General features: G+C 43.4%; 1 protein-coding gene across 2 annotated transcripts in view; it reads right to left on the reverse strand.

The window, feature by feature from the left end:
* The window catches only part of MLF1 (myeloid leukemia factor 1), a 131,431-nt gene that overhangs the window by 59,627 nt on the left and 44,849 nt on the right, over positions 1-26,955 (reverse strand). For both annotated transcript variants that reach the window (XM_029616120.1, XM_029616121.1), the window contains exon 2: positions 1,062-1,227. The gene's annotated coding sequence lies outside the window, so the exon portion shown is untranslated. The remainder of the gene's footprint in view (positions 1-1,061; positions 1,228-26,955) is intronic.

Genomic DNA, 26,955 nt, shown 5'->3' on the forward strand with positions numbered 1-26,955 from the left:
GCCAGAGGTCGGAGCTGGCGGCCCACCCACCGCTAGCGAGGAGGAACCAGAGGCTGAAGGTCCTTGTGGAAAGGTGAGGGGGCCATGCTGCGGGTCTGCTGCGGACGGCATGCGTAAGAAGGTGAAAACATCAAGCCATTAATAACATATATATACTGGTATAAAGACCTGTCAAGTCACCACTCAACTGGGCAAACAGCCTCGAAACGAATGAAAAACAACAGGTGGGGTGATAATCATTGACCAGTGTGGGTCTTATTTTTTGTTTATATTTTTTGTAGAAAAAGTTGCACACAAAAACAATTCAAAATACATAGTCCATGACTGGTCTTCTTTCATAAATTGTCCAAACAAATGCTCCAAAATGAAGCGACTTAGCTTTCCTTTAAGTCGCTTCATTTTGGAGCATTTGTTTGGACAATTTATGAAAGAAGACCAGTCATGGACTATGTATTTTTGAATTGTTTTTGTGTGCAACTTTTTCTACAAAAATATAAACAAAAAATAAGACCCACACTGGTCAATGATTATCACCACACCTGGTGTTTTCACTTATTTTGAGGCTGTTTGCCCAGTTGAGTGTGACTTGACAGGTCTTTATACCAGTATATATATGTTAATGGCTTGATGTTTTCGCCTACCCCCCTTTTTTGTTTTATCTTTGGGTGGTAAGGTGTTTGGTGATTTTTTTTTAGGGGGTGGGGGGTTATTACTAAAAATCAACATAATTGATTCACTGGATAAAAATATAGTCACTAATATAAGTTAGAACTGTAGTTATTCGGCAAGCAGCATTCTTATTGCTAGATCTGAAAGTACCTGTTTTCTGACTGCTTAGTTTCTGTTTAAACTTCGGCTGTAGCAAAAAGGTGCAATTTTTCAGCCAACCAAAATAAAAGTAAACACAACTATTCAATAGCATTTCCTAGCTATGAAAAAAATAAATAAATCCTAATGTTTCCTCTGGAATACATTTCTGGAAGACAGCTGCTTTAAAACCTTTACATTCTGTGAAAAACACATATATGTTTAAAAACGTTTTAATACGTCTGATTTCTCACCCTATGGATCTCCTCTTAATGCCACCTGAGAATCATGGCGTCTTCTTTCACCCTCGGTGCTCCATTTCTTGCCATCTGTGATACTGAGAAACGGGTCTCGTCCAAAAGATCAGAAAAACTTCTCATTACCTGATTCATATGTTCCTGGTGTCGAGAAAAAGATTGCCTATAAGAAATAAAGAATATTAAACACATTAGAAAATTAAGATGTCAGATTTTAAAAAACCTTAGTATAAAAATAAGGAATGAAAGCTTAAAAGTCATTTACATGTAGCTTTTTACCACTCTCCGCTCTAACATTAACAGTTTACACATGCTGTTTAATATCTCTCCGCCCATTTTTCAGCTGTTTATATCATCAATGGAGAGGACACGTATTGTGAGAGAGGTAGTGAGAAGACATTTTTATGAGGAAGATTTTACTCCTGGGGGAATTCTGTGCACTGAACACTGCAGAATTTGCACACAATTTTACCTTTTTGTGCAGAGAGCCAGAGTGGGATGCTCATAGGAGGATGAGGAACTGCTGTTGTCTTCGTGCACCACAGGTCTTTCACAGTGTGAGAAGCATAGTGCCTCAACTCTCATGAGAATCTGAGAACAGCATGGGAGTTCAGTCACGACACTTCATGCGGAGATCTGCGCCACACAGAAGAGGGCAGTGCTGGGTTCACTGGGGGAGGCTGACATCTGGGAGAGGTGGGTTAAAGAATGGGGGGGATGGGGTTGATGTGGGAGAGACTGGGGAAATGAGTTATGATGGGGAGGAGGACGAAAGAAGGAAGAGAGACCCACTGGGGGGTAGAGAGAAGCCAGGAAGGGCTGGGAGAGACAAGCTGGGAGAGAGTGTGTTGGAGTGGATGAACTGGCATGGAGGGAAAAAAACTGGGGGGGGGGGGGGGGGGGGGAGGAGGGTGGAGAGACAAGCTAGGGCAAGGAGAAGAACATGTTTAGGGGGAGTTTGCTACTACTCGACAGATGGGGCTTCTGGATTTCAGGGATTTTCAATTGGCCATTGGTGGAGCCAAGAGGAGCTGCAGGCAGTACTTTTGTAAACTGCTGACATTTGTAGTGACAACCATAGACAACCACTGTATTGCTGCAAGTATTGGCAACTGCAAGAAAGTCATCACTTCTTGCACTTGCCTGTAGCTTCGAGCTCCCTTAGATTCTGTGAATTGCTAAAGTAAAATCCTCCAAAACCAGAAGTCCTATGGTACCTTATTACTGTACTCGTGAGAGAATTCGGCCACCAAAACCTGAACAATTTTGCATCTGAGTAGGAAACATTTTTTCTGTTTTGAATTTTAAAATTAATTACTACTCAAAGTCAGTGATTACATCGTATTATTTTGATAAAAATAGTATATAGACTTTTACATTTTTTTGCATAGAATTTTAAAATTTGTGCACAAAATTCCCCCAAGAGTAAGATTAGTATTTTATGATCTTGAGATCACTGAACGGTATTACTGATGTACAAATATCAAACCTTTTTCATTGGAAGGAAACTGTACAACTAAGCTGCTAAATGCAGCTATAAAGATTACACATACCGCAGAAAAACTTGAGATCTGCCAACAAAGGTCTCCTGTCTATTCAATCATTAGTATCTACAAAATTAACTTCCGTAAGGGAAAGAGCCCTGTCGTTAGCCGGACCAACTATTTGGAACAATCTGTTAATTGATCTAAGACTAGAGCTGAATACAGCACAATTTAAAAAAAACAACTTAAGACATGGTTATATCGGCAAGCCTTTGGCACAGAAAATGATGAGAAATAAGAGCAATCATTAATTGGAGCAAGGACAAGCAAAGAGTATTCACTAAGTAATGACATGAATGATTAAATGAATGCATGTATGTTTTATTTTTCCTGTAATTTATTTTAAATTTTAAGATAGTAAGAGTGGAAATATAGTAATTGGAGACATTGTTTGTTTTTAGTTTTGTAAACTGTTATGATGGTTATATCCAAATAGCTGTATATAAATGTTTTTAAATAAATAAATATAATTTTTCCGGGGGGGGGGGAGAGAATGACAATTCAGAACCAACATCAGGAAATATTTCTTCATGGAAAGGGTGGTAGATGCCTGGAATCCCCTCCGAACAGGTGATGAGGATGAAAACAGTAAATGAATTTAAAAGAGCATAGGGTGGGGGTCACGTGATGTGGTGGGCTCGATAGAGTGTGTGGAGATTGAGCTCCAGCCACCATCTCGATAAACCCGCATTCTACCTACAATCCTCGTCCACGCCATGCACCCAGGCACAGTGTTTTTGTAACTGGTAACCTGCGCCAGCTCTGCTGCCAGTTTCCCGGAGAGCATGGCTACTAAAGCCATGAAAAAAGAACGAGAGAAAGTGAAGGCCCCAGACGCCAAGATGGAGTTGGGTGGGCCTGAATCACCAGCCGTCCCTGTGGAGGCTTCTCTGGAAGAGAAAGTAACTATGGCGGGAGTGGTGGTGATTGATGCTAAGTTCACCCAAACTCTGGAGCAGATTGCAGAGGTGTGATCCTCTATGATGGAATTTGGAAACTGCATGGATCTCGTGGAAGGTCAAGTGTCGGTGATGGAGGATGACATTGGGGCCCTGGAGTGGAAAGCGGAGGCTCTTGAGACAGCAGCCCGTGTTCACAACGACAAGTTGGATGATGTGGAAAACCGGGCACGGCGAAATAACTTCCGCTTTGTGGGGTTCCTTGAAAGTATTCTGGACCAGGACCCAGATTGGAAACCTGGCCAACGATCACAGTAATCTCTGTGGCGGCGGCCCTGGCGGGTCTTATTGATTGTGCACATAGATTAGGCCCTACGCCAGTGGCAGATCAAAAGCTGCGAGTGATTATTGCCAAAATATGGAACTATGTGGTAAAAGTGGAGATATCACAACAGTTCCGGAAGCAGAGAGAATTAAAATTTGAGACCTGATTTTTCAGGATTTTTCCTTGCGGGTATATAACCTCGTAAGGAGTTCTCTTTGATGTCGCCAACCTAGCACATAGAAATATTTGTTTTGCCCTATTATATCCTGCCCGTCTGCGGATCTGGCACGGTGGAAGCCTTCGAGTGTTTGATGATGCAAAAGTGGCAGCACAGTTCATGAATGGTATGGCGGCAGGTGATGCGCTGGCAACATGAAAGCTAATGGCGGCTGCCTTGTGGGCCGCATGGGTGTGCTCCGTGCATTGAGACCAGGCTGTGATGTGTACATTTTACTATTTAAATGTGTTTATCTTTTGGTATGGATGTGAACCCTGGGCCAAGGTGAGAGGTGTCACCGCCCACAGGGAGGAGCCCCGTGGGCCTCACCGCCGGTAGGCGTGGTCTCAGTAGCTAGGATACAGCTGTAGTATAGACTTTATTTATGGAGAAAGAGAGCATATAACCCGTGGAGGGGGGAATGCAGTAAAGGTGGCAGTTCTTGAGCAGAACCCGTAGAGGCGGGTAATGCAGTCAAAGTACAGGAAGGTACCTCAGATGAGACAATCTGGTAGTGGCCCACAGCGCGGGGTACACCACAGTCTTCCCAACAGAGTAGTAACTCTGGTGTGCAGATCTGGTAGTGGCCCGCAGCACGGGGTACGCCGAAGATGACTGTACGAGGCAGATGGTGTAGAGGTGGTCTGAGGTCCTGAGCCCAGAAGTACTTGAAGAGGAAATAGTAATCTTCCTGCAGTGCAGAGTAGATGTAGCGAATCCTGCTGGTGAGAATGCAGTAGTGGCCCCGAGGCACATGGTACACCGCAGAGAATCCCAGCAAGGCTTGGCAGAGATGAGTGAGGTGAACTCACAAGGCTTGGATCCAGAAGGATAGGGTAGGAAGGCCCTCCAAGGAGCAGATTGGCCTAGGAACGCAGAAGAGCCCTGAGGAGCAGGTACTCAGAATGTTCCCCACCGAGACAGGAACAGGAAGTCCAAGGAGAAGCGGATTCAGCAATGAGAAAAACTCCTTGCTAACTGTCTGAGTGTAGGGCCAGTCAGCTTAAATACAGCGAGGCGGTGATGTCATGCGGAGGGGACGCCCTAGAGGTTCCCGCCATGACGTGTATTAAAGATGGGCCCGTGCGCGCACACGCTAGGAGACTCCAGGAACAAGATGGCAGTCAGCATCGCCCACGCCGTCCTGGGGACGCCAGGGAGGTCAGCGTTCACTGGCGGAGACCGCCACTCTTCTGAGAATTGACAAAGTAGCATGAAAAGAGGTGAGCATGAGAGGTCGCAGCCATCTGCGACCAACGGGTGCAACAAAATGCCTGGTTAGGTCCTGCTTGTACATTCTCAAGAACAGTGGTGCGTAGCGATATGTGATTTTGTGAGTCCCCTTGTATTTCAAGTGGGACCAGTTATTTTTACAAGTGCAGTTTCAACACCTGTTTTCCACATTTAAATGGTTCTGCAATTTCACCAGTGTTTTATGTTTACACATTGTGGTTCATTTGTTCTAATCGAGTGGTGGCTGAGCTCTCCCTGTGCCAGCTATGACCTCCAGTCCTTGTTTTAGAGACTCAACGTATGGTTTATGTGGGAGGGGTGAGGGGATTGGCAATTATGAGCAATATTGAATATGAGGACTCAAGGAGAGCTTAGATTTCCATGGAAGAAAGAAAAGAAGACATATTGGTGTGCCATAATCATTTAGTGTGGTATAGTTTTGGGACCCTGATCACTTGGAGAACTTTTCTTCCCTTGGTGTCAGAGAGTTGGTGGCTCCATGGGCCTTTCGGGAAGAGACTGGTTTGAGATGCTTGCTGCTTGCACTATTCACACCTGTCCCTATGGCTCTTAACTTGGTAACTTGGAAAGTAGCAGGCCTAGGGACCTCGGTTAAATGGGAAAAGGTTTGAGCTGCCTGAATAATTACATTCCAAAGTGGTGTTTTAAGGAAACCCATTTAAATTCTAAAGAAGCCATTAAGTTACAACGGAGATGGGTGGCCCAAAGTCTTTTTTGTGGGTAGATAATACCAAAACTGGGGGGTTGCTATTCTTATCCATAAAGCGGTGTCCTTTCAAATGCTACAAAGTGTGGCTGACCCGGATGGGAGATATGTCATAGCCCTGGAGAAATTAATGGGATTGATGGTCGTATGGTGTCGGCATATGCTCCCAAATATATGACCCATGTTTTCTTTGCCTCCCTGTTGTCTCATGTTTCTCAACTTTGTGATTACCCTGCAATTCTGGGGGGGGATTCTCAATTGTATAGTAGACCTGGATTTGGATAGACAACAAAGGTCCCCAGTTTTTATGCAACAATTTAAAAACGTTGGAATTCTGGGGAGTTCTCCAGCCGGGTGAGAGAAAATTCACTCATGTGGCATGGGCGCATTTACCAGGACCAGGATTTGATTACTTGTTGGTATCAGAGGTTTTACTACCTTGGTTTCTTAAAGCTTCCATAGAAGATTTGCTTATCTCAGACCATTCCCCCGGTTCTAGGCAGCTTTCAGGTGGGAGACCCTAGGGGCCGAGACAGTTGGAGAATGCCTGCTAACGTACTCAAGGATCCTGAATTTTCCCCATACCTGCAACTTAAGTGGCAGGATTTTGTTGACTTTAATGGGCAACACTTGACACTAAGCTGCTCTTTTAGGAAACCACTAGGACAGTTCTTAGGGGAGATATAATTAGTTATATTAGTTATGTCCATAAGAAGCAAAATATGGAAATTATAACTCTGGAGAGAAAGTTACGTACTTGTAAAGATAAAATGATCCATAATCCCGATACGGTGTTGGTGGAGGAGTAAAAAGGCACGCAGAGTGCCTTAAAGTCTTTTACATGCAAGGACACAGGAATCCCTGTGATACTTAAAGTATCACTTAATTTCAATTTGCCAATAAGCTTGCTGAAAAGCCAGGATCCTCCCAAATTCATCTCCGCCATTAAACTAAAGAGGGTACCCTGGTCACTAACATAGCGGATATAGCACAAGGTTTCAGAACTTTTATCAGCAACTTTATGAGGCTGATCCCATAGCTCCCAATGAAATGTCTACATTTTTAGAGGGCCTACAGTTCCTGATCTCCAAGAGGAGGCTCTACTGAAATTAAATCAACCAATAAAGGTAGAAGAAATCCAGGTAGCTATCCGTTCTCTGCCCTCTTTGAAAATTCCAGGACCTGAAGGTCTAACTGCTGCTTTTTATAAAGTTTTATTAAATGAGTTGCCCGTATGTTTGCAGCAGGTTTATGAAGCTATGCCGCAAGGAATGTAGGAAGCTACTATTGTGGTACTTCCTAAGCTGGGTCGGGATGAACAGTTGCACTCATTTTATCGACCTATTTCGCTTTCTAAACACAGATATAGAAACAAAGAAATGATGGCAGAAAAAACCAATCGGCCCAACCAGTCTGCCCAGCAAGCCTCTCACACTTATTTTCTCATACTTAGCTGTTTCACTGACCACCAAGTTCAGGGCCTTGTTGGTAACTGTTTGATTAAAATTTCCTGCCACCCCCCTGCCATTGATGCAGAGAGTAATGTTGGAGTTGCATCAAAGGTGAGCATAAGGCTTAATGGTTAAGGGTAGTAACCGCCGCATCAAGCAGTTACCCTGATGCTTGTTTGCCCAGACTGCACAGATCAATGCCTTGTTGGATGTTGTCTGAATGCAAATCCTCTTTTCCACATTTCTCCCTGCCGTTGAAGCAGAGAGCAACGCTGTATCTGCATTCAAAGTGAAGTATCAGGCTTAATTGGTTTAGGGTAGTAACCGCCGCAATAAGCAAGCTAACCCCACACTTATTTGTTTACCCAGACTGTGTAGTTCAGTCCTTGTTGGTTGTTGTCTGAATGCAAATCCTCTTTTCCACATTTCCCCCTGCCGTTGAAGCAGAGAGCAATGCTGTATATGCATTCAAAGTGATGTATAAGGCTTAATTGGTTTAGGGTATGCAAAAATTCTGGCTTACTGACTGAAGCATTTGATGCCCAAAATGATGACCTTGGACCAAGTGGAATTGTATATAGTAGGCGGTCAACAGTTTATATAAGGTGCATGCTGCTCTGGAACATTGCATGTTTAAACCCCAGCTGGCCCCATTGTTAATAAGCTGTGATGCCAAAAAGGCCTTCGATAGGGTGGCCTGGCCTTTCCTGTTGCCTGTGCTGCGCAAATTTGGATTCGAGGGGCAAATTTATCACTCTTTTATATACTAACGACCCCTCAGCCAGAATTTTAGTGAATGGTCAACTGTCTGAACCTTTTTCTCTGAGGAGAGGGTCTAGACAGGGGGTGTCCCCTATCCCCCTTATTGTTCATCTTGACTTTCAAACCCCTTATCCTTAAGCTACATCAGGCAGCGGATGTCACTGGAATATCTTTGGGTTTGTTTCAATTAAAAATTCTCCTGTTTGCGGACGATATTCTTTTACTGTTGTCTAATGCTCCCGTAGTGCTGCTGGCGGTGCTCTCAAATTTTCTCAGCCTTTCAACTATTTTCAGCTTTTACTCAATTTGGATAAAATGGAGGGTGCTGGATGTTTCCGGCACCCTGCAGCACAATTAGCAACATTTTCCATTTAAGTGGGCCATTGATACTATAAAATATTTGGGTATTCGTATCCATAGAAACCCAGCCTTGTGGTACTCTTAACATTCCAACCATAGAAAAGTTATGCCAAAACTTGGCGAGGCTGGCAGGCACTCCCCTCTGATGCGTTGCAGTTATTAAAATGATTATTGCTCGAAAATTGCTCTCTCTTTTACTTATGCTTCCTGTTTGTTTCCGGGTTCAAGAGCAGAGAGCCAAGCAAAAAATGTTGGGATGTTCATTTGGTGAGGGAAAAAGGTGTGCTTGTCATATGCTACCCTAACGGCCCCGAGGACGAAAGTGGGTATTGGGGTTCCAGATTTTAAGTTGTACAATTGGGCAGGCCTATATGCAGTTCTTGAGTGATTGGTTAACTGCTACTTCTGACTAAATGGATTATCGTCTTATCACCGCACTTTGTTGCCCCCTTGAATCCATCTGCCATGCTACATGCTAGAGTGACGGGTATGCGGAGTTTTTTCTATTCCCTCTAAATTAATTCAGGTGGCTTGGCGGACTTGGGTGTCTTTACGGAGACTCATGTCCCTGCTGCTTCATGTGCAGTTACAATTGCCCTTACGGGCGAACCCCAGGTTCCCTTCCTTGGCCCTGACTGGTTTGCAGAGCATGCAGGTGTCCCCAGATTGGACTTTACAAAACTTTGTTTACTCAGGCTCAGGGAAACTGTATTTGTTCAAAGAATGCAAGGATAAGTTGGGGTTTCAAGTGGGACATTTTTTATTATATGGGCAAATTAGGGCCGTGTTCCATGAGTTCACGTCTTCTAAACCCAGTGAATTGGAGAGTTCTTCTTATTCTACATTACTGAAATTGTTTGCTAATAAACAGGGGTCCCTGTCTAATTTGTATGCTTTTCTTCAAAATATAAAGACAAATCCCATTATGAAGTACAAAATGGCAGACTGACATGTCAGACGATTTAGATGTGCTTATGCTACGTGACTACGTAACGATTCCCAAAGTTCCACTAATGTAGCTTTTCATGAATTACAGCTAGAATTTTTCATAGAACAGTGTTTTCACCTTTATGAGCATACAAAGTAGGATTATTCGCAGACGGTAAGTGTCTTAAGTGTGGCCAGCAGGGTACATCTTTGATGCATTGTTTGTGGTACTGTGAACCCATACAAGGTTTTTGGGAATTGATATGGGACCAACTTGGTCATGTTCTACAAACTGATGTTCTCTGGTCTTGTTCTTTTTGTATTCTCAATAATGACACTGGTGAAGGGAGTTTAAATGTAGATAATGGTATCTAAAGTGTGCTTGACTGGTAAAAAGTGTATCTTGCTCCAGTGGCTTAAGGCAGCACCTCCCTCAGTGGATACGTGGCGCTTCCTTATGATCAACCTTTTTCAATTGGAATATAGCTACCAATATCATCGTTTCTCTAGGAAGAAGAAACTCTTTTTTTTTAAGGAGGTTTGGTATCCGTTTGTTGTTCTTTGCCGGATTCTCTACAGGCACTGTGCTCTTTTGAAGATTGATCATATCAGTGGCACAGACATTTGGGTACCACGACAATTCTCAGTTCCCTCTATCTTTGTTTGGCCTAAGGATCCCTTTTTGGGAGTGATTCCCAGTCCACTTTTTGAAAAAGCTTTCCTTGATGTCCTCCTTCAATGATGGGGAGGGGGAGGGAGGGGTGAGCATTTGTAAAATCTTGTAGGAATGCCAGCATGTTTCAGTGTGGTTATGTTGGATTTGTGTTTTTTTATATGCTGTATTCCTCAATAAAGATATTTTGAAAAAAATAAATAAAGGGGCATGGGATACCCATTGAAGATCCCTAAAGGCTTAAGGCTGATAATGAAGAAAATGGGTAATCTATGATAACTTTAGGTTGTAACATTTCTGCATGGGGGATAACCTACACAGAACAGCAGCTACTACCCTTAACAGAACACAGGAAGGTAATCAGCATAGCATGACAGTTATTACCTTTAACAGAAAGCTTAGTGATAATCTGCACGATGTGGCAGTTACTACCATAAGCCATTTGCTGGGCAGAATCTACTAAATAAATAAACAAATAATAATAGAATTGTTTGCTCGTGCTTCAGGGTAAAAAAATGTCTTCCTGTTTTATGAAGAGCATAACAGAGGCACAACTAAAGCTTATAAACAGTATACCCAGGCACAAATCCAAATAGATGTCAACACCACTAGAATGAGTTTTACTGTGAGAAGATGATTCATCTCTGAACACTGTGTTACTGATCTCAAGCTCAATAGGGAGCCCAATGTAATCATGTCACAGGAGTACAGCGATATCGAGTCAGATCCCTCACACTAATTAAGAACTTAACAGGTGCCCTATGCTGGGTAAAACTAATGGTCCACTGGATGCTACAGATATGTTGTGTGGACATGGTTTCCCAGTACTCCAGTGGCCGTGCCCAATAAAGCCTTCATTTTTATAGAATTTGGCTCTATTTTGCATTCTTATGTCTGAAAAGAGATATCCAAGCACTCCTTGCCTGAAATGTAAGCAGAGCAAGCAAGCCTAGCAAAAAAAGGGGAGGCAAGAGACAAGCAATGGACAAAAAGTGGAAGCAGGAAGACTAGTTCTCAGAGGAGGAAGAAAGCAGTATGGCCTCAGAAACCTCGCCTGAGCTGATTGCCACTATTAGAGGAGTCAGCAGGCTAGCAGGCACATTACAGACTTCCCTTTATGCAAGACTGGCGACAGTTATGGAGAAGGTGGCCTAGCTGGTTTCCTCAATTGGGGAGATTTCAGCCCATGTCAATGTGTGAATGATCTCTAAGCTGTCTCTAACAGAGGTGTAATGGAAAACTGGTCACCTGGAAAGACAAGCTCCTGATGGACAAGACTGATGATCTGGAGAATTGTAGTCATATAAACAATCTCAGAAATGGAGGGCCTTCTAGAGGAAATGGAGGTTTCAGACCCTATCAACTTCTTCATATGATGGCTGCCTGATCTGCTTAGCATTGCTGCAGGGCCTTCTGGGATTAAAAGTAACTGTATGCATAAAGTGTCAGGCACTAGACAAGATGCAGCTGCAAGATCGAGGGTAGTAATTTTGCAAGTCCATAACTTCTCCAGCAAAGAAGGCTGGTGAGCTTACCTATCAAAACGCAGCAGATTCATGCTGCCAGTGGACTCTATACTCGAAAGCTCATGCCTCAATAAATTGGTTAGTATATAAGATGCCACCCGCCTTGTGTCATCTTCGCTGCAGTGGATGTACTCACAGACAGACCACTGGCAGCATGAATCTGCTGCTTGAAAAACAGCAGAAGACTTCATCAGTGGACTCTGTCCTAAAAAGCTCATGCCTCAATCAATTGGTTAGTCTATAAGGTACCACCCACCTCGTGTTATCCCTCTGAATATCTGATCCACTGCAGCAATTTCCCTCTGGGATTGCTATGTCTGACTGTTTACATTTTGTGGACTTCCAACATTTTTGCTTTTCATAATTACCTTTTTGTTCTTGTATTTTTTTTTTATGCAGGTGGGATGGGGAGGGAGATAGTGGGTATTAAGGAGGCTAGACTGAGGACTTTGATTGAGAAAGTTGATATTGTTCTGGGATAGGAAGGCTGGAAGGGTTGGAGGGGATAGTTCTCAGGTCTTATCCTTGATAGGAGACTCAATCCTGAACTAGAATCCCACTTATTTGGGGTGTCATCATTTTTGTATCTACTGGCTTGATAGGTGAGTTCATTACCTTTAAAGTTCATTCTGCCTTTTGCTCTTTGGGTTCACTGGTTAATAGCAGTGGTTGGATATTCAGTTCCTTATAATTTCTAAGGATGGGTGAGGTTGAAAAATTAAAAAATTCTGATACACATTGGGAAACTTTACAATTAAAGGCTCTTGGCTGTTTCCTGAGATGTAAGTTCCAAGTCTGCAGAGATTAAACACTATACTTACCGCGCACATTAATATTTGGTCATGTCCTATTGGGTTAAAAATCATCTCTCTTCACATTCGAGTGATTTCTCACCTAATCAAGCGAAGACATCTGCTGCAATTTCTTAAATTATCCAAGGCTCAGATTGTGCTCCTTCAAGAGACACATTTTTCTTGCGCTAAGCATAAAAAACTGAAAAGGGATTGGGTGGGACTGGTGGTGTCGGCCCCTTACACTATGCAGGTAGGGGCATGTGTATGTGTTGATTCATAAACTCTGTTGCGCTTGGGGGTGGACCTTGTCCTGTGGCAGTGGAGATTTGCCTCCTGGTAGGGACCAGGAGGCAAAGCACGGAAGGAGACAAAGGCTAGGATGAGTTTCACCACTGGAAGTCCGAGGTCCCCCCCCCCCCCCTGGGAGGAGCCCATAGGGACCTGGGCCGCTTGGACTCAGGTGGGCCTCGCAGGGTCTCCTGGGAGAGTGGAAGTCCGGCGTGCCCACAGACAGAAGGGGAGCGCGGTCAGGTTCAAGACTGCAGGTCAGGTGGAACAAGGACGACTAGATTAGCATAGGTGATAACAAGGCTAGGAACTGAGCCAGAATCTAGAGACGAGGTCAAGCAGGCAGAGGTCAAAGTCCAGGAGTCAGTCAAAGAATGGTTAACAAAGCAGAGGTCAGGTATCGGAGGTTAGACGAGGTCACAGGCAGGTTGAGGTTGAGAGGCAGGCAGCAGGCAGGCGAGTCAAGGAAGAGACTGGAGTCAGAAGGCAGGCGGCAGGCAGGTCGAGGAACAGACTGGAGTCAAGAGGCAGACAGCAGGTCGAGGAACAGGCTGGAGTCAGGAGACAGGCAGGCAGGCAGACGAGTCAAGAAGCAAGCCGAGGTCAGTACCAGAGAGTCAGTCTGGAGGTACTACCTGGGAGACGAACAGACGAACAAGAACAGAAGTATGCAGGAACTAGGAAGCAAGAACAAGGCAGGAACAGAAATGGAACAGAGGGATCCTGGAACGAGATTTGGAACAAGATAGCTCTCTGATTTGGAACAGCATAGCTCTCTGCTTCAACGGCAGGGGAGAAGAAAAACTGATACTTCACGCATATCCAGCATAGCTCTCTGCTTCAACGGCAGGGGAGAAGAAAAACTGATACTTCACGCATATCCAGCATAGCTCTCTGCTTCAACGGCAGGGGAGAAGAAAAACTGATACTTCACGCATATCCAGCATAGCTCTCTGCTTCAACGGCAGGGGAGAAGAAAAACTGATACTTCACGCATATCCAGCATAGCTCTCTGCTTCAACGGCAGGGGAGAAGAAAAAAGGATTCGCACTCACAAAGCGGGGAATAGCTGGCTTGTTACGGCGGTTACTACCCCAAACCAAATAAGCCTGATACTTCACTTTCAATGCATATCCTGCTTCAACGGCAGGGGAGAAGAAAAACTGATACTTCACGCATATCCAGCATAGCTCTCTGCTTCAACAGCAGGGGAGAAGAAAAACTGATACTACAAGCATATCCAGCATAGCTCCCTGCTTCAACGGCAGGGGAGAAGAAAAACAACCAATGAGGGCTGAATAACACAGTCTGGGTAAAACAAATAAGCATGGGTGTAGCTTGCTTATTGCGGCGGTTACTTCCCCTACTACCCATAACTAATCAAGCTTGATATTTCACTTGGTTGCAGCTCCATCACTGCTCTCTACATTAATGGTGGGGGTGGAAGGGAAATAGAACCAAAGAGCTAAGAGAAACAGATAAGTATGAGAAAAAAATGTGAAGCTTGCTGGGCAGACTGGATGGGCCGTTTGGTCTTCTTCTGCCGTCATTTCTATGTTTCTATGTTTCTATAAGATAGGAGTAAGTACAAGCGCGGAGGCAATTTAGCATAAGCCGACCCGATTGCCAAGGCAAGGAAGTGCAGGCAGGGACTTCCTTATAATAGAGAATCAATCAGGGCGCGCAGCGGAGCTAAGACCCGTCCTTGGCCCTATAAGAGGTCGGGTGGTCCGCGCGCAGGGGCATAGCCAACAGCGCCAAAGACACCGAGCTCCAGCGTGATGCTTAGTGCGCAGTGGAAGGCCCGGCGACTGCTGCTGCGGGACGCCTGGGCCTGGAAGTGCTAGCATCTGCCGGTAGGGAGGCCGACCCGGGACCTGCCAACGAACCATTAAGGTGAGCAGGCCCATGTGTGGGACGGGCTCGGACGGGGCGTGTAACAAACTCCTTTCCCTTGCAAATCCTTAGTACAAAAATACACACAGAAGGTCACTACATTATTTTGCATTGTTGTCTTTTCTCTCAAGAATTTGTACTGGTCAAAGTGTATGGCCCTAACCACAATTCCTTTTATGCAATCTTAACTTCTGGGTGATTTTTCCATTACTCCCTTCATAATGGGAGGAGACTGGAATTCTTGTCTGGACCCTGGGCTAGACTGTTCTGCTTTCGAGCCACACCACAGGCCATCAGGGTCACTTGTAAAATTAATTAGCATGTATAATTTATACGATATATGGAGACAGAGTTACCTTTCCTCTAGGGACTACACATTTTTTGCACTTAGACAACTCCTATAGTCATATTGATTATTTCTTGTTTTTCTTGTGTTACTAAAGTCTATTTCTTATACTAACACTCTTTCATGTCAGTTATAAGATTATCATCTTGTTGCAGTATCTCTGCCCTTGGTGCAGGTGGTTGTCCTTCATGCGTTTGGAAACGAAATATCTTTCTTCTGGGTAGAGAGGCTTTCATAAACTTGGTCAAGAGGCTATCACTGATTTTAACATTCACAATAATCCAATGGAATATGATCCCTCACTGCACTAGTGAATTCTAAAGGTGGTGTTACAGAGGAAAATTATCAGCTTCGCAAGCCATTTTTAAAAAAGCTTACATGGTGGACTATGTACAATTATAGAAGAAGATAGCTGCTCTGAAGACTGAACACATGCATAAATTACTTTCACTTAGATCCACCTTCACATGCTCCAGATTGATGAAGTAGAAAGGGCCCTGAAGTATACAAAGCAACAGTATTACAAACATGATAAGAAAAAAATAGGGGTGCTCCTGGCTACAGCTGTGCGAAAAAAGTAGTCCTGCACATTCAATTCACAAACTTGAGTCTCCCAGTAGCTACCTTAACTCTGACTTTAAAGATCTGGAGGCTCTGTCAAAAGATATTTTAAAGCTCTCTAGAGGACACTCAGCAGACAATTTTAGGCCAACCAACACCTTCCTTACCAATATCAATCTTCCCTCAATCTCCTCAAAGATAGCTGGGACTGGGACTGGGACTCTGATTATGGCCTTTGAGATTCAGAGGGCCATTAGTGATCTACCTAGAAACATGATGGGAGAAATGACCATACAGCCCACCAGGTTTGCACGACTGTCCAATTCATTTAGCATTATAACTCATCACTTCCTTAGAGATCCCCTGTATTTATCCTATGCTTTCTTGAATTCAGATACTGGTTTTGTCTCTACTGCTTCCACTGGGAAGCTGATCGACACATCTACCATCCTCTCTGTAAAGAAATATTTCCTAAGATTACTCCTGAGTCTACCCCCTTTCAACCTCATTTCATGACCCCTCATTCTAGAACCTCCTTTCCATTGAAAAAGGTTCACTTCCTATGCATGGAAACCTTTTTAGATAATTGAATGTCTCCATCATATCTCCCCTATCTCGCCTTTCCTCTAGGGTATACATGTTTGGATCTTTAAGTCTATCTCCATTTGCTTTAGAACAAAGGCCACTGACTATTTTAGTAGCCACCCTCTGGACCGATTCATCCTGTTTATATCCTTTTGAAATTGTCTCCAAAATTATACACAGTATTCCAAGTGAGGTCTCACCACGGTCCTATACAGGAGCAAGATCACCTCCTTTTTTCTACTGACTATTCCTCTCCCTGTGCAGCCAAGCTTCTTTCTGGCTTTTACCACCACTTTATCCACCTGTTTGGCCACCTTAAGATCATCAGATACAATTACTCCAGATCCCGTTCTTCCTTTGTATTTAGAATTTCACTTCCAGTATTGTATCTTTCCCTTGGGCTTTGCATCCTAAATGCATTATTCTGTACTTTTTAGCATTAAATCTTAGCTTCCAGACCTTAGACCATTCCTCAGGCTTCGCTAGATCCCTCCTTATGTTTTCCACTTCTTTCTGGCTGTACACCCTGTTACAGATTTTGGTATCATGGGCAAAAAGATGAACCTTTCCCAACAACCCTTCCATTGTGTTGCTCACAAAAATGTTGAAAAGAACCTGTCCAAGGACCGATTCCTGAGGCACACCACTAATAACAACCTTCTCCTCAAAGAAAACTCCATTTACCATTATCCTTTGACACCTTCCACTCAGCCAGTCACCCTAGGAAAGAGGCCTGATCACGATGGGTATTATATAGATTTCTTTAAGAAATGAAGTACTCATTAACTGCTCATTCTCACTGACCTCTTTAATTACTTGAAAGATGTTCCATCTGTAGAGGCGGACCTAAATGACACTGCGGTAGCTGGGAATGGACACGGCTTGGGAACCAGCCAGGAGAAGAGGAGGAGACAGACTCCAGCTGGTTCACACACAACAGTTTTATTTACAAAAAAACAGAAAACAGCTTCTAAAGGCTGCTTACCTCAAGAGTTCTTCAATGCAGTTCCAAAAGCAGTTAAACATAAATTGTCAGTACTTAGGCTTCCTTCCTGCCTGCTACCTGGGGCCTCCCTAACCCCGACTCCTTATGCTGTGGCGATAGGATCCTCCCTTCACCCTGAATTCCTTGCAGGGCAGGTTCTTAAGGAGGACTAGGTCAGATAGCTATGGCCAGTCCCTTAAGGTGCTCTGAGGAACTCTCCTATACACTCCCTCACAGATACACACAGTGGGGTAGATTTTATAATTTTGCGCGAGCGCGTACTTTTGTTCGCGCACCAGGCGCGAACAAAAGTATGCTGGATTTTATAAGATACGCGCGTAGCCGCACGTATCTTATAAAATCCGGGGTCGGCGCGAGAGAGGGGTGCACATTTGTGCAACCGGCGTGCACTGACTGTTCCCTCCGAGGCCGCTCCGAAATCGGAGCGGCCTCGGAGGGAACTTTCTTTCCACCCCCCCGCACCTTCCCCTCCCTTCCCCTACTTAACCCACCCCCCCCCGGCCCTATCTAAACCCCCCTACCTTTTGTTGGCAGATTTACGCCTGCTGAAAGCAGACGTAAATCTGCGTGTGCTAGTGGGCTGCTGGTGCGCCATCATCCGACCCGGGGGATGGTCCGGAGGCCTCGACCACGCCCCCGGGCCGGCACCACGCCCCCCGTTCCCACCCCCCTGACACGCCCCCTCCCGCCCCTTTTACAAAGCCCCGGGACTTATACGTGTCCTGGGGCTGTGCGCGCGCTAGCGGCCTATGCAAAATAGGCGCGCCGGCGCGTGAGGGCCCTGCGCGCGTAAATCCGGATTTACGCGCGCAGGGCATTTAAAATCCGGCCCAGTATCCTTATCCACAAAAAGGCAAGGGATGAGTAAGAAACTGGGTCATATTAGTCCATTTTGCTCATTAACTCAGATATTCAAATTTCTGCAAAGGTGCACCAGGAAAGGATTTTGCCTCACCTTTTTCACACTAATCAAACCAATTTTATCAAAGGACAATGGTTCTGTTTACAATACCAGGAGGGTGTTCAATGTTATTCACATAAGCAAAATGCGTAAGTTGCAGGGGAGTGATCTTATCGTTGGATGCTTACAAAGTTGGACCGTTAGATGATCGAGGGGTTAAAGGGGCACTTAGAGAAGATAAGGCCATTGCGGAAAGATTAAATGATTTCTTTGCTTCAGTGTTTACTGAAGAGGAAGTTGGGGAGGTACCCGTAATGGAGAAGATTTCATGGGTAATGATTCAGATGGACTGAATCAAATCACGGTGAACCTAGAAGATGTGGTAGGCCTGATTGACAAACTGAAGAGTAGTAAATCACCTGGACCGGATGGTATACACCCCAGAGTTCTGAAGGAACTAAAAAATGAAATTTCAGACCTATTAGTAAAAATTTGTAACTTATCATTAAAATCATCCATTGTACCTGAAGACTGGAGGATAGCAAATGTAACCCCAATATTTAAAAAGGGCTCCAGGGGCGATCCGGGAAACTACAGACCGGTTAGCCTGACTTCAGTGCCAGGAAAAATAGTGGAAAGCGTTCTAAACATCAAAATCACAGAACATATAGAAAGACATGGTTTAACGGAACAAAGTCAGCATGGCTTTACCCAGGGCAAGTCTTGCCTCACAAATCTGCTTCACTTTTTTGAAGAAGTTAATAAACATGTGGATAAAGGTGAACCGGTAGATATAGTATACTTGGATTTTCAGAAGGCGTTTGACAAAGTTCCTCATGAGAGGCTTCTAGGAAAAGTAAAAAGTCATGGGATAGGTGGCGATGTCCTTTCGTGGACTGCAAACTGGCTAAAAGACAGGAAACAGAGAGTAGGATTAAATGGACAATTTTCTCAGTGGAAGGGAGTGGACAGTGGAGTGCCTCAGGGATCTGTATTGGGACCCTTACTGTTCAATATATTTATAAATGATCTGGAAAGAAATACGACAAGTGAGATAATCAAATTTGCAGATGACACAAAATTGTTCAGAGTAGTTAAATCACAAGCAGATTGTGATAAATTGCAGGAAGACCTTGTGAGACTGGAGAATTGGGCATCCAAATGCCAGATGAAATTTAATGTGGATAAGTGCAAGGTGATGCATATAGGGAAAAATAACCCATGCTATAATTACACAATGTTGGGTTCCATATTAGGTGCTACAACCCAAGAAAGAGATCTAGGTGTCATAGTGGATAACACATTGAAATCGTCGGTGCAGTGTGCTGCAGCAGTCAAAAAAGCAAACAGAATGTTGGGAATTATTAGAAAAGGAATGGTGAATAAAACGGAAAATGTCATAATGCCTCTGTATCGCTCCATGGTGAGACCGCACCTTGAATACTGTGTACAATTCTGGTCGCCGCATCTCAAAAAAGATATAGTTCCGATGGAGAAGGTACAGAGAAGGGCTACCAAAATGATAAGGGGAATGGAACAACTCCCCTATGAGGAAAGACTAAAGAGGTTAGGACTTTTCAGCTTGGAGAAGAGACGACTGAGGGGGATATGATAGAGGTCTTTAAAATCATGAGAGGTCTAGAACGGGTAGATGTGAATCGGTTATTTACTCCTTCGGATAGTAGAAAGACTAGGGGGCACTCCATGAAGTTAGCATGGGGCACATTTAAAACTAATCGGAGAAAGTTCTTTTTTACTCAACGCACAATTAAACTCTGGAATTTGTTGCCAGAGAATGTGGTTAGTGCAGTTAGTATAGCTGTGTTTAAAAAAGGATTGGATAAGTTCTTGGAGGAGAAGTCCATTACCTGCTATTAAGTTCACTTAGAGAATAGCCACTGCCATTAGCAATGGTTACATGGAATAGACTTAGTTTTTGGGTACTTGCCACGTTCTTATGGCCTGGATTGGCCACTGTTGGAAACAGGATGCTGGGCTTGATGGACCCTTGGTCTGACCCAGTATGGCATTTTCTTATGTTCTTATGTCTTTGATAGTTTTCAGTGGCCTTATTTGTTTAGGGTCCTTGAGAGGTTGGTTTTCCGGAAGAATTTAATAGGTGGATATGGCCTTGGGGGAATCGTATAAAGACATCTATCTTGATTAATGGATGTTTGACAACTCCTTTCCTGATCCTGCTGGGGACAAGACAAAGATGCCCCCTGTCCCCCTCTTCTCTTTCACTTGGCTATTGAGCCTCTTGCTCAATCTATCCAGGATTCTATTGGGATAAAAGGGATCAAGGAACACTGGATTAAACATAAAATCTCACTATGAGCGCACATTATAAAATCTGATACCTGCGCACACATGCGCTCCTGATTTTATATCGGCGTTAAGTGGCATGGAATGGCTGCCCTATGAGGTAAGGCTAAAGAAGTGAGGGCTGTTCAGTTTGTAGAAGAAATGACTGAGAGGGGATGTGATAGAAGTCTACAAAATCATGAAAGGACTTGAAAAAGTTAATGTAAATCAGTTATTTACTCTCTCAGATAATAGAAGGACTAGGGGGCACTCCATGAAGTTAGCAAGTAGCTAATTTAAAATGAATCGAAACAACTTCTTTTTCACATAGCGCATAGTTAAGCACTGGAATTCATTGCCAGAGGATGTGCTTACAGCAGTTGCTGTAAATAGGTTTAATAAAGGTTTAGATAAGTTCCTAGAGCAAAAATCCATAAACTGCTTTTAAATTAATAAGAATAGTAGCTTGAGATTTATTTAATGTGACTTGGTTTGGCCACTATTGGAAACAGTATACTGGGCTTGATGGACCCTTAGTCTGACCCAGTATGGCAGTCGTTATCCTCGTATGTCTATGGTAAATCACATTAACTCAGTCCTCTGTACAGCCAATGGGCAGTTACATCTTGTGAGACAATTAAAATCATTCTTAGCCTTTGAGGCTCTAAAATCTGTGGTTTATGCCCTTGTGATCTCAGTTCTAGATCACTATAATACTACATACTGGGGGTTATCGGGTACTTCAATTAGAAATCTTCAAGTGGTACATAGCTATCTACTTCAGCTCCCATCTCCGAGAACCATTCGGCATGTAAAATTGCATAAAAGATCATTCTCTACTTCAATTCCTAGTGCCTGGAATAATCTCTCTTTATCGATCAGGGAAAAAAACTTGCTTAATGCGTTTTCTCTATAAATTAAAGTCCTGGATGATGACTTCCAAGTTCTGAGCTCAACCTAGAGCTTTTAAGAATTTTAAGCTAAAGTTTCCCTAGTCCAATATTGTTTTTAATCAAAATGATTGTTTTATTTTATTGCATTATTTTAATTTATTGTTTACTTTTGCTGTACATCGCTTTGGAAAGACTTATTGTAAGTTTTAGAAGGCGTTTCATAAATCTTGTAAATACATAAAAAATAAATCTATTTCTTGGTCTGGTAGAATTAACCCAATTAAGATGTCAGTTCTCCCTAAATTCTTGTATCTATTCAAGCATGTCCCTTGCTCTATACTGCAGATATGACAGGACTACACACACACACACTCACATATATATATATATATATATATATATATATATATATATATATATATATATATATAAGATAACCAATGGGACACTATGATACAAAGGTACAATTATATATATATGTGTGTGTGTGTGTACTCCTATCACACATATATATGTAGTCCTATAGGAGATCTGCTACCTTTGCACCAAGCAGGCAAATTACCAAGCAATCCACACATCCACCAGCTATCTACATTCCTAATGATTGAATAAGAACAACAGCTGTCCTAACTCTTCCTTCCTGGGCACATAGCCCTAGAGATCACCTGGAGAGCATATCCTAGCTACAGGATCATTTCCTGCCACACCGAGGCAATGGTGTCCTGCCAGGAGATCTTGTTCCTCCAAAGCAGCACCAAGGACTGCTTGACTGGAGTTAAGAATCACTCTACTAGGTCTCTGAAGGTCTCTTCTATATACCTCTGTGCCTCAGCTCCTCCAAGTCTGCCACTCTTACCTCAAGAGATCAGACGATCTCTGAGAGCTAGAAGCTCTTTGCACTGGGTACACACATACAACCTTTCACCAACAGGTAGTAATCATACATGTGGCACTCTGTGCAAAAGATGGCATAGCCTCCAACTTGCTGCTGGATTTCTGTCTGTATCTTAAATTTTACTGTTGTTAATGGAATAGGTATATCTCTCAATTTAAGTTTGCTTTATTTTTTTAATTAGCATTAATACTAAAATTAGTCAAAATTAATTTTATGTATTATAAATCACTAATTGATCCCCACACTCAGTTGGCAACTGAAGAGTAGAATATTTAATATGTAGCACTTTTTTATTCCATATAAAGGATGAAATGGCACTACGAAGTAACAATAAAACAGAGCAGGGTGTATTGCATGGTAAGTGCTGGAATACATATAACAAACTTGGTAATGCCATCATTTTCACTAAATAAGCCGTCCCAATGAAAGAGGCGTCCATGTATCCAAATCAGATTTTAGCTTTTGAATAATTGTAGGATACTTTAATTTACATAGTTCTGAGATATTAGTGGAGACACTGATCTATCAATATTTGAATCCTGAATTAGCTCCCAAAAAGCTGCTTAAGCACCTAGGAACTATTCTTTTAGGTCCTAACTCTAATATATTAGATTTTATATAATTTATTTTGTAGCCAGATAATACATCATCATTTTCTAACATTTTAAGAAGAGTGGGCATAGATTTATCCACACTGGTAAGAAATAGGATATTGTTGCCATATAGTGCTATATTTTGTTCAGTTTCATAAAATTTAAACCCTTTAATAGCAGAGGAATCCCTAATTTTTTGGAGTTAGAAGTTCCAGGGCTACAATTAAAAAGTAGAGGTGACAAAGGGCAGCTCTGCCTAGTACCTCTTCTAATACAGAAGGGGGAGTGAAAACCATTTACCATGATCTGAGATTTGGGATTTCTAAACCATACTGTAATCCAGTCCAAGAATTCTTTAGGAAGAATACATCTTTTAAATACCAGAAACATATTCCCGGAAAACCTTTTCAAATGCTTTGTCTGCATCTAAGGACACTTTTTAAACCAGATGTCCCTAGTTTTTTGAGCTTGATGAATTATGTTAAATAACCTTCTAGTTCTGTTCTCCCTTTAATAAATCCAGTCTGATCTTTATTGACCAATACAGGTACAATGTACTCAAGTCTGCTTTGGAGTATTTTTTACTCAAGATCGTAATATCTGCATTGATTAATGATATAGTCCTATAGGAATTGCAATCAGTAGGGTCTTTCCCCTTTTTATAAATTAAAGTTATTAAAGCATCTAATAAAATTTCCTGAAGATAACAATATCCCCAGATAGTTAAGGTCCTGGCACAATAAGGGAGCATATACTGCCTAAAAATATTCATAGGATTCGAATTGAAAGCCATCTGGTCCTGGATTCTTCCTATAAGAGATAGAGTCTTTAGTTCTTTAAGTAACTCAAAAACTGTGATGGGAGCCACCAAGGTACTTTTAGCTGCTTCTTGCATCTTAGGTAGATTGAGAACTTCATAGAAACTGTAAATGTCCTCACTAATTATATGGCCATGCTCTTTATACAGTAAAGTAAATGTTTTTGGAATATATTCCCAAGGTCTAATGGTAAATGTTCCCCTTGAATTCCTGATGGCACTAATAGTGGTATTCATGGTATAAGCTTTGGTTCAACTCAACACTGTCCCAGAAAAATCTAGTGTAGGTAGAAAATACATTTCATACCTCACTACTCCACCATCATAACAGGCGTCATCAGTAGCGTGTAATTAAACACATCAATGATCTTCAGCCTTATATTTAATCATAGGTCTCTGAAATTGTCCCACTGTGGTTTTTTTCTTCTTTTTTTTGTTATGCACTTAAAAAATAATGCCACTTGAATGTACATTTTTTAGTGTTCATATCAATAACACCATAACTTAGCTTGTTAAATTGGTTACCAACAGTTGGGAGCATTTACCATTGGCAGCCAATTTAACAAGCTAAGTTATGGTGTTATTGATATGAATACTAAAAAATGTACATTCAAGTGGCATGATTTTTTAAGTGCATAAAAAAATAAAAAAAAGAGTGGGAAAATTTCTATGCACTTAAAAAATCATGCCACTTGAATGTACATTTTTTAGTGGCCAGGTAAGTTCACTAGGATTAGCCTTATACCAAACTGGGAAGTAATTTGGAAGTGAATTAGAATATTTACCAGGGTTCCTTCCTTTGGACTTTACAATCCGTGGGTTCTGTTCTGCTGATCTGACTAGCTTTCTGGCAGTTCTATCAGATATTTTTCTTGATCTTCCAAATCTTGCCTTTTCAACAGTTCCATGTACCTTCCATTTCTTAACATTGTTTCTGACAGTTAAAATTGCTAGCTAGACACATTTAGAGATTTTTTTTTAATAGCCTACCCCTGTACAAGACTGAATTATCTTCATTGGCAAATACTCAGATAGCTGCTGCTTAGAGGGGGCCATGGTAGTTTAGCGATTAAAAGGATCAGAGTATATTTGTTCAGCCGTGAAATTATCTTCACCAATCTAAAGGCCTAATAAGTCTTCCAATTTTTTGGGTCTTATTAACTGATTGGATGCAGTGATGGACAGTTTAAATTTAGCTAATACAATCCCCAGAGCCGTAGCCAGACTATTTGGAACCTATGGCCAAAGGAACACAACCTACACCACTATGAGGTGGGAGCCTCTGATAAATGTAGGGGGTTTAATTTCTGTTTTTATTTTATACCCAGTAGTTTCCACCTGCTCCTTTGGGTTTCTAGTTCAATTGGACCCAGTTTGGGGATCCTGGCATCATGAGCTATATTTATTTACAAAATGCATAACCCACTCTGTTTACAATTCTAGGTTGAATACAAAATTACATATAGACAAAAAAAAAAAAGACTCTTGGAACCCACGTCTACAGTAACGCATGTTGGGTTTAGGCTTGGCGCTGAGCATGCTATGAGTAAACTGAATTACAATTACAATACAGTAAACCTACAATACCAAAACAGCACCAACTTTTGCGGAGCTGCAGGCGGGAGTGCTAGGGGGTGCTCCCGATTCCGGGAAGATGAGCCCAGCTCTATTTAGGGCCATCGCCAAATGGTACGGATCCGCGGGGACGAGAGAAGTGTGCCCCTGCAGTGTGGGAGGCCGGAACAAGCAAGGAAAGTCCTTGAAGACTTGGAGCTGGCGAGGAAAGTTCTTGAAGACTTGAACGTAGACATAAACACAGAGGGGGCGAGCAAAACCCTCAGGCGCCCTACACAGCCCGGAGGCTGGTCATGGACCATGCTGTCCCCTACACAGCCCGAAGGCTGGTTGCAGACCACGTGGGGAGTGGGACAGGCTCAGGAAGTCTCAGAGCACAGGAGTGAAGCAACCCCTTGGATCCTCCGGAGTCAGAACTGGATTCAGGAGCAGATAAAACGTGGAACTTGGAACTTGGATTAAAAGCAAGGAATCTCTGGAGGCACGGGTTGTTCAGGACCTGGAGCATCAGGACCAGGACAGGACATCAGACATCAAAACTGGAACGGAACATCGAGACATCAGGACTGGAACAACATGGACCAGGCAGGAGCGGTGACAAGAAGTCCACAGGAGACCAGTTCAGGAAGAACCAGCTCCAGCAAGGAACTTGCTCCTTGCCAAGGACCTGGAGGAATGACTGAAGAGCCCTTTTATAGGGCAGGAGAGGCAACACCCTGGGAGGAGTTCCAGGAGGACCACACCTGCGTTGGCTCTTTAAATCTGGAGAAGAGAGGCGGGCCCGCCCCTAGAGGAAGCTGGGCAGGACCCTGGACAGCGGCATCCCTGCCGCTGACGACGCTGGAGCTAGAGCTGGGGCTCAGGGCAGGCCCCGACGTGGGAGGTGGACACCGGGCTGCGCATGGAGGACAGAGGGCGGCTCCAGCTGTGAGGGGACATGGGGACGCGGCCTCCTGGCCGCAAAGAAGCAGATGTCAGCAGCCCCAGCTGCGGAGGAAGGAGGCTCCAAGGTGCAGGCAAGGCTGGGGCTTCAGGGGCCTCTGGGCCGCAGAACGGCAGTGGCTCCACGCCGCAGGAAACGTCCCAGCTTCTGCGGCCTCTGGGCTGTGAAGGTAAGCGCCTCCTGTGGCTCCAGCCATGGGAGGAGCGCAACACCAACTGCCAGCACTCACAACCCTACTTGTGAAAATCCAACACTGCAAAATATTACACCAGGTCCTGGAACACCAAATCACCTTCTATTAGAAAAACAGAACAAGCCAAGCTACTACAGGGGTGGATTTATCAAAATGCGGTAAATACTGCCTGCGATAGCAAAAGGGGCATGTTTTATGCTAATATAGCATTTATTGCAATTTGCGCTAATTACCTGCGTGAAGAGCTAAGTTAGTGCAAATTGCGATACCATTTTCAGATTCTGCGATAAGTGCCAGACCTGTTGTATTTCCTTCAACCACCAGGGGACTATTGTTAATGGTCCTAGACACACAGGGGAGAGGGGGAGGGAGGGAGGGAGGGAGGGAGAGGGAGAGGGAGAGGGAGAGGGAGAGGGAGAGAGAGAGAGAGAGAGAGAGAGAGAGAGAGAGAGAGAGAGAGAGAGAGACTGGCCATAATATCATGGCCCATAGGTAGGTATTTGTATCCCTATGGTAGGCCCACCTAGTAACTCGAGGTGGGGTTTAGGTAAGAGTGTAGGGGGTTAGGGGCCACTTTGACATTCTACGTGACACCTACAAACAGAACAGTAGTCTCTTGTGAAGATTTGCTGGCCTTCAGAGTGAGGAAACTCACTC

This window comes from Rhinatrema bivittatum, chromosome 9 (genome assembly GCF_901001135.1).
Source record: "Rhinatrema bivittatum chromosome 9, aRhiBiv1.1, whole genome shotgun sequence".
Classification (NCBI taxonomy): Eukaryota; Metazoa; Chordata; class Amphibia; order Gymnophiona; family Rhinatrematidae; genus Rhinatrema; species Rhinatrema bivittatum.